Genomic DNA, 8,808 nt, shown 5'->3' with positions numbered 1-8,808 from the left:
TGGATTAGAAGATTTAATAGATATTAACACTTTTCAGTGTTTGGACTTTATTTGGATGCTTGAGGTAGTTCAGGACATTTAAACATTGATAGATATTTGAAATAAAATGATTTGGGGTTTTGGTGTGTAGTATTGTGGTTATTTTAAAATGGCACTTATATTTTAGAGATAGAGAAATATTCAAGATAAAGTGATATGATGTCTGGAATTTGCTTCAGAATAACCTGGAAAGGAAAAGTGGGTGAGAGGGAGTCTAGATGAAATAATGTTGAAGATAGGTAGAAGTTAACCAAAATGGGTAAATATTGTGACAGATGGGGACTGGAATTAAGGACATATTGAGTGGAGACCAGAACATTAGTTAAGACCTCTTTGAATTGACACAGACTGTGAAGGTATTTGTGTCCCATGTGGATGCCCACCAAAGGCCATCAACTGCACAAGAGGCTCTTAATGATGAGGTGGACAAAATAACTCACTATGGATGTGAGTCAGCTTCTTTCCCCAGCACTCCAGTGCTAGTTCAATAGACCCCTAAACAAAAAGGCTGAGGTGGCAAGGATGGAAGTTATATATGGATTCGACAACATGTAATTTCCCTTACTAAGGCTGGCCTGGCTAGTGCTTCTGCTGAGTGCCTGATGGGCCAACAGAGAGTCCAGCCTTGAGTCTCTAATATGGCATCATTCCCAGGGGGACAAGCCAGTCACCTAGCAGCAGGCTGATTACCCTGGACTTCTATCATGGAGAGGCAGAGATTTGTTCACATGGAAATAGACATATATTCTGGATACAGATTTGTCTTCCCTGCCCTTAATGCTTCTGCTAGACCTACCATTCATGGACTCACAAGAATGCCTTATCCACCACCTTACATTGAAAACAGGACTGTTTCTTTTATATATTTTTTTTAATTTATTTATTTGGCTGTGCTGTTTCTTACTTGCAGCATGTGGGATCTTCATTGCCGCGTGTGGGATCTTTAGTTGTGACGTGCAGGATCTAGTTCCCTGACCAGGGATTGAACCCAGGCCCCCCTGCATTGGCATCACGGAGTCTTAACTGTTGGACCACCAGGTAAGTCTCTAAACAGCATTGTTTCTGATCAAGAAACTTCATGTCACAGTGAAGAAGTGCAGCGATAGGGCTTGTCCCATGGAATTAACTTGTCTTTCCACATCCCCCATCACCTGGAAGTGACTGGCCTAAATGAGAGGGGAAATGGCTTACTGAGGACTCGTTGATGGTACCAGTTGGTAGAAAACATCCTGAAAGAATAGAGTTCTGTCTTACAGGTGCAGTATATGCTTTGGATCAGAAAGCATTACATGGTATTCTCTCTCCTATAGCCAGAATACAAGTGGCAGAAGTGGAAGTGGCTTCTCTCACTATTACATCTTATAACCCATTTGCAGATTTTTGCTTCCTGTCCTGACAACTTTGAGCTCTGCTTGTTTGGATATCTAAGTATCCAGTAAGGGAATGCTTCTGCCAGGGGATACAACAATGTTTCCACTGAATTGGAAGATGAGACTATGTGTTTAAAAATAACAGAAATGTCTTTATCCCATGGTTTCTGTGGGTCAAGGATCTAGGCACAGGTTAGCTGAGTCCTCTGCTCAGGGTGTCACCGTGCTGAAATCAAAGTGTTGGCTGAGGCTGCAATCTCATCTGGGGCTCAGGGTCCTCTGCACAGGTCATGTGGTTGTTAGCAGAACTCAGTGCCTTGCAGCTGCGTGATTAACGTCCCTGTTCTCTTGCTGTCAGCTGGGGATGGCTCTCAGCACTTGGAGGTCGTTCTCAGGGCCTTGCCATGCGGCCCCTCCTATCTCAACATGGCTGTTTTGCTTCCAGACTAGCAAGAGAATTCTTCTGCTTTTTTATTGTTCTGAAACATGTTTTTATCTTTCATTTAACATTAAGAACATCTTTGTTGTTGTTGTTGTTTTGGTGGGATTATTTTTGTTTTTTGGGGGGTTTTTTTGGCCGCTAGTGCAGCATGCAGGATCTTAGTTCCCCAACCAGGGATTGAACCCGTTTCCCCCTGCCGTGGAAGCACAGAGTCTTAACCACTGGATCACCAGGGAAGTCCCAAGAATGTCTTTTCATGTAGACAAATGTATGTTTACCTCATCCTCATAAACAGCTGCACAGCATTCCATTGTAGTAATAGATCATCATTTATTTAGCTAGACCCTAGTGACTGACTGACTGTTAACATTGCTTTCTATTCCTGCTGTTTCAAACAATGCTGCAGTGAAATTTCCTTGCACACACAGTATGTCCTGGGGCATTTCTGCAAGAGTGCCTGTAGGGCAAATTATCCCTGTATCCAAGAGGAAGCATGTTTCAAATTTTGGTATATTACTGGCTTACCCTCAATTATTATGACAATTTTCACTCCTGCCAATAGTGTTGGAGAATTTCTGTTCTCCCTACCCTAGCCAGCATGGGATATTATGAAACTTTTTTTTCCTTCCAGTTTCCTTGAGATATAACTGACATACAGCACTGTATAAGTTTAAGGTACATGGCATAATGATTTGGCTTAAGTACATCTTGAAATGATTATCACAATAAGTTTAGTGAACCTCCATCATCTCATATAGATACGAAATAAAAGAAAGAGAAAAAAATTTTTTTCTCCTTCGGATGAGAACTTAGAATTTACTTTCTTAACAGCCTTCACAGATAACATACAGCAGTGTTAATTACATTTATCATGTACATTCCATCCCTGGTACTTATTTCTATAACTGGAAGTTTGTACCTTTTGACTATTTTCATCCACTTCTCCCTCCCCTCAATCCCCACCTCTAGTAACCATAAATCTGATCTCTTTTTCCATAAGTTTGCTGTTTCTTTTTGAAACCTAATTGACCTACAACACTATGTTAGTTCCTTTTGCACAATATAGTGATTCGATATTTCTATACATTTCAAAATAATCGCCATGATAAATCTGATTGGCAACCAGCTGTTTGTTTTCTGAATCTGACTCTGTTTCTGTTTTGTTGTGCTTGTTCATTTGTTTTGTTTTTTGGATTGCACATATAAGTAAAACCAAACAATATTTGTCTTTGTAAATATCTTTCATTCAATAGGTGTCCTTTTTCTTTTTCGTGAATAGATGTTCAATTTTGTCAAAAGATTTTTCTTCATCTATTGAGCTGATCATATGATTTCTATTCTTCAGTTTGTTAATGTGGTCTGTCACACTGATTGGCTGGTAGATATTGAATCTCTTTCATCCCTGGAATAAATCCCACTTGATCATGGTGTATGATCCTCTTAATGTGTTGTTGAATTCAGTTTGCTAATATTTTGTTGAGTATTTTTGCATCTGTGTTCATGAGTGATATTGGCCTGTAATTTTGTTTTCTTGTGTTTTCTTTATCTAGTTTTGGTATCAGGGTGATGCTGGCCTCATAGAATAAGTTCGGAAGAGTTCCTTCCTCTGCAATTTTTGGAACTAGTTTGAGAAGGATAGATGTTAACTCTTCTTTAAATGTTTGGTAGAATTCACCTGTGAAGCCATCTGGCCTGGGATTTTTTGTTTGTTGGGAGATTTTTTACTACAGACTCAATTTCATTCCTGGTCATTCATCTGTTCATATTTTCTACTTCTTCCTGATTCAGTCAGGAGATTGTACCTTTATTGGAATTTTTCTTCTTCTAGTTTGTCCACTTTATTGACATATAGTTGCTCATTGTAATCTCTTATGATCCTTTGTACTTCTGTAGTGTTTGTTGTAACTGCCCCTTTTTGTTTATGATTTTATTTTGGGGGGTCTTCTCTTTTTTTCTTGATGAGTCTGGCTAAAGGTTTATTGATTTTGTTTATCTTTTCAAAGAACCAGGTCTTAATTTCATTGATCTTTTCTATTTTTTTTTTAGTCACTATTTCATTTATTTCTGCTCTGATCTTGATATCTTTCCTTAACTAACTTTGGGTATTGTTTGTTGTTCCTTTAGATGTAAGGTTAGATTGTTGATTTGATATTTTTCTTGCTTTCTGAGGTAGACTTGTATCACTATAAAATTCTCTCTTAGAACAGCTTTTGCTGCATTTCATAGATTTTGGATTGTGTTTTCATTTTCATTTGTCTCCAGGTATTTTCTTATTTCCTCTTTGATGTCTTCAATGGCTGATTGGTTGTTTAGTAGCATATTGTTTAGCTTCCACGTGTTTGTGTTTTGGATAGTTTTTTCCTTGTAGTTGATTTCTAGTCTCATAGCTTGCTAGAAATGTGGTCAGAAAAGATGCTTGCTGTGGTCAGAAAAGATGCTTGCTATGATGTATGGTCAGGCCCTCAAGACAGCTGTTCTCTTGCTCTCCGTACCTCCCCTGATCAACCAGTCCCTCCTTTACTCACATGACTCTCTAATCCTCTTAATTATAGGGCTTAATTAGTAACTGCCTACCTACTTGCCCCCTGCCCCAGTTGCTGGTTTCCCTGGTAATTGATGAGCTAATCTGGCATCAATTTACCCTATAAATGGTAGCTGCCTTCTCCCCGGAGTGGTGAAGATTGCTGCCATGTCCTGCCTGCTGTCTGCCACACACAGTGAGGTGTTGCTCCAGGACCTTGCTTCATGTGTAAGTTTCTCTTGTCCAATAAATCCCTGATGTCTCTCTTGCTGTCTCTGGGTGAGAAAACTCCTGGGAACTGAGATGTCAGGACATAAGGACGGGAAACAGAAAGTTGTGGAGGTGATCAGGAGGAGGCCGTCTACTAACATGTGGGGCCTTGTGGTAGCTGTGTACCATGAGAGATGCCTTTTTCTTCCATTATGTTGATGATATCCTGTTAACCTCAGTCTTTTCCCTGTTTAAAAGTAGCAGCCCAGTGCTCCTCATTCATCTGACTGCACGGGGGTGGCTGGTGAATAGAGACAAAACTCAAGGACCTGGATTAGCTATAAAATACAAGCATACCCCTGACCTACCACCCCTAAACAATTAGAGATACAGGCTTTAGGGATATGAATTCAGAGACAGACTTGTGAATTAACATGACCCGTTACCCGGGAGTGTCTGGTTGAGGTCTGTGGCAACAGCAAAATAATGAGTGCCCTTGGGCTTCTGGTCCCGACTATGGAAGGGGGCAGAGCAATGATAGAGTGTGATAGAACAACAGCTATATGCAGTCTACGATACATTACAACAGGTGGAAGACATTACAAAAAAACCTACCCGATTCTTTGAGCATGCAAAAAACCACTATTCATTTGTATGCAACATATAGGATCCCCGTGGACATCAATAGTGACCAAGGAATCTACTTTATTGGCCATGAAGTTCAGGAATGGGCCGATACAAAGGATATACAGGGGCATTTCCACCTGCCTTACAACCCCACTGTTACCGGGCTACGAAGAGACTACTTAAACAACAGTTGAGGTGGGAAACTCACTCTTAACACGTGGACACATCCCAGGAGCAGTTATCCCAGTGCCAAAGCCATGTTAACCTGGAGGTAACTAGTCAACACCATTCGAGTTCAACTGTTGACCACCGAAGGACTGTTGCCAACTACAGGTCAGGACAGCAACTCATTTTTGCCCTTCACAGGATCTATCCCCGGGGGAACATATTATAAATAGCCCTTAGGACTGGCAGGTAAGTCCTCAGTGGTTTGGGTTTGCTGTCCATTGGGGAATAGGATCAGAAAGGGATTTACAGATTTCACCTGTCTTCTACCCAGCCCCACCTCAGATTACTAAGGTAATTAATCCAGGCCTCTACTGTAGAAAGGCACCATTATACTAACCCTGTGTACTGTTACACCACCTCTCCAGTATTCGGCACTGGCTATGGAGACTGAGGGTGGGCAGGTGGTATGGTATTGCAGGCCAGGACAAAACGCATAGACAGGGGTGACATTACCTCAGAATGACGTTACTGCTTGTATTTTGCTTAATGGTCATGACCTTCCCTATATTGTGCCTGTTAGACATCTTGCAGCTTGTCCTACTCTGAGTGAAGGGAATCTGTTTGTGGACTGGGTGACGATGGTGGCCTCACTGAGAAATGAGTTTGATTGCTGGCAAATGCCACTGTCAACCTCTGAGAGTCCATGAAAAATTGACTTGATAAGCTCCTGGTTCCAAAGCTTGCCCACCTGTTGGACTGTCTCTACTGCTTTTGTGGTATTTGGTTGCAGTTGCACTTCTACCTACCTGTCCTCGGGGATATAGCAGAAGAAGTATGGGCCAAGATTATAGAGGTCGTACAGGGTACGTAAGGGTGGAGTGTTTGACCACGCCATTCAAGATGACTGTCCTCTTGCTCTGTATATCCCCTGTTCAGCCAGTGCCTGCTTCACTCACATGACTATCCAATCTCTTAATTATAGGGCTTAATTAGTAACTGCCTATGTGCTTGTTTCCTGCCCCAGCTGCTGGTCTCTCTGGTGATTTATGAGCCAACCTGACCGTTAATTCCCCCTATAAATGGTAGCCTCCTCTTCCCCCGGGTAGCAGACTGCTGCCATGTCCTGCTTGCTGCCTGCCACAAACAGTGAGGTGTTGCTCCAGGACCTTGTTTCAAGTGTGTAAGATCCCTTGTCCAATAAGTCACTGATGTCTCTGTTGCTGTCTCTAGGCTCTTTCTTCAGTCTTGAGGCTGGCAACTACAAGCCTCGCAGGCCTGTGTGGTGCAGCCCAACATATGATTTTAATCCTCAATTTACTGAGACTTGTCTTGTGGCCTAGCATGTGATCTATCCTGGAGAATAGAACTTTTGCTTTTAAAAGACTTGCCTGATTAGACAGGTTGGACCCACCCAGGATAATCTCCCTTTGAATTATAGTCAACTGATTAGGGACCCTAATTTCATCTGCAAAATTCCTTGTGCCATATTGTTGTATAATCATGAAGGTGATATCCAATTGTATTTACAGGTCTGTACAATGCTCAAAGGAAATTACACTGGTGTTTACCCCAGGGGGCAGGAATTGTGGGATCCATCTTAGAATTCTGCCTACCACAGACTGCTCCCTGGCCACCTTACACTCCTTATACCACTGAACCAGCAGGTGAAAAAGGTTAATCTACTGGTGTTATGATCTCAGTTACTGCAGGAAATTGTTTGCCTTTTTAATGGAAGCAAGGAGGATTTTTTCTGGAACCCAGGAGATTTTCTGAGGTTCCCTTCAATACTTCCATGCCAACAGTAAAGATCAATGGAAAGCTACAGGAACTGGAAAAAGGCAGGACAATTGAGGATTCAGACCATTCAGAAGGGAAGGATTGAATCATTCTACCAGTAAAGAATCTGGATGGAGCTGTGGGTTCTGGCTATGGGCAAGGAAAACAGGGAATAAGTGGGTGAAGGTGGAAGCTATAGATGTCAACTCTGACCTTGTGAATAACTACAGAAACCAGGACTGGTAGCTTTGCATATTTTCTGTTATATGTATGTGTTTATTCTAAATTCTCCTTCCCATTTTAATTTTATATAACACTAGGTGGAGGTCAACTTTACAATGTAGTCTTTAGTAGGACCTAAGACTGAAATTGAGGCCTAATTAATATAGGCAGCAATGGATTCAATGACTATTGGGGCTTTGTGGTTTACCTGGGGGAAGGGCAAGAACTTCACTTATCAGAGGGTTAGCTGTTTCTTGCTAAAATGTAGTTTCTTTGCTGGGCAGGCATTGAAATGTGTGTAGAATGGTGCATATGAAAGCTGAGAAGTCAAAGGGGTCGACTGAGCTGCTTATGAACTTATTGCTTCCCAGCTCCAAATTCATTCTCCAATTGCACACCCAGAGTGCTCAGTCCTTTGACTACCTTGTAGCCCCAGCCCAGGAGCCTTGGTGATCACCTTGCTGCTGTCTTAAGAGGCACACCGCATGCTTCTGGCTTCATGCTGTAGCAACCCACAACCCTCACCACGCACACTCCCAAGCATGACCAGGCCTGACTTTCCTGCCCCCTGCAGGGATGTTCCTGAGACCTTTCCAAGGTGGGCGATGTTCGCTCTGGCTTGGTACCTGCAGAAACATCCCAGCTTCCTCAGCAGCCTGCTTACATGCCTTGGCTTGTCTGTGCCCTAGGTGATTGTTTCCTGTTTATCAGATGACCCTAACCTAGCAAACTTTCTCACCAGCCAGTGGTTGTCTGCAACCGCACCTTCTCCAAAATTCAATTAACCATCAAGTTAAGAAAAAGGGAATTCGGTTGGAGCCAAACTGAGTATTATAACCTGGGAAGCAGATTCTCAGAAAGCACTGAGAACTCTTCCACGTGTTAGAAGTTGAAGGCATAGACTTATCCTTTTTTTTTTTCTTTAATTGATTCTATTTTTTACATAAAAAGTTCAGTAAAAATTGGATAAAGTAAAGTGATTTTTTTTTTTTTCGGTACGCGGGCCTCTCACTGTTGTGGTCTCTCCCGTTGCGAAGCATAGGCTCTGGATGCGCAGGCTCAGCGGCCATGGCTCATGGGCACAGCCGCTCCGTGACATGTGGGATCCTCCCGGACCGGGGCACGAACCTGCGTCCCCTGCATCCGCAGGTGGACTCTCAACCACTGTGCCACCAGGGAAGCCCAAGTAAAGTGATTTTAAGCAGTAAATCAATCTTATCTACATAGCACAAGGCTGGCCGAAACCACAAGGCAGGCTGCTCTGGAATATTTACATGATAACACATTAAACCTTGCAGGAGAACTTAAACCATCCTTACAAAGTCTTCTGTGATCCTAGCATGCAGAGGCTTAAAAGCAAAACAAAAGCCAAAAACCAGGAAAGACAAATTATTTTCAATATATTCACATATACATTAAAATATAATACCGAT

This window comes from Phocoena sinus, chromosome 10 (genome assembly GCF_008692025.1).
Source record: "Phocoena sinus isolate mPhoSin1 chromosome 10, mPhoSin1.pri, whole genome shotgun sequence".
Classification (NCBI taxonomy): domain Eukaryota; kingdom Metazoa; phylum Chordata; class Mammalia; order Artiodactyla; family Phocoenidae; genus Phocoena; species Phocoena sinus.
This window is presented reverse-complemented; position numbering follows the sequence as displayed.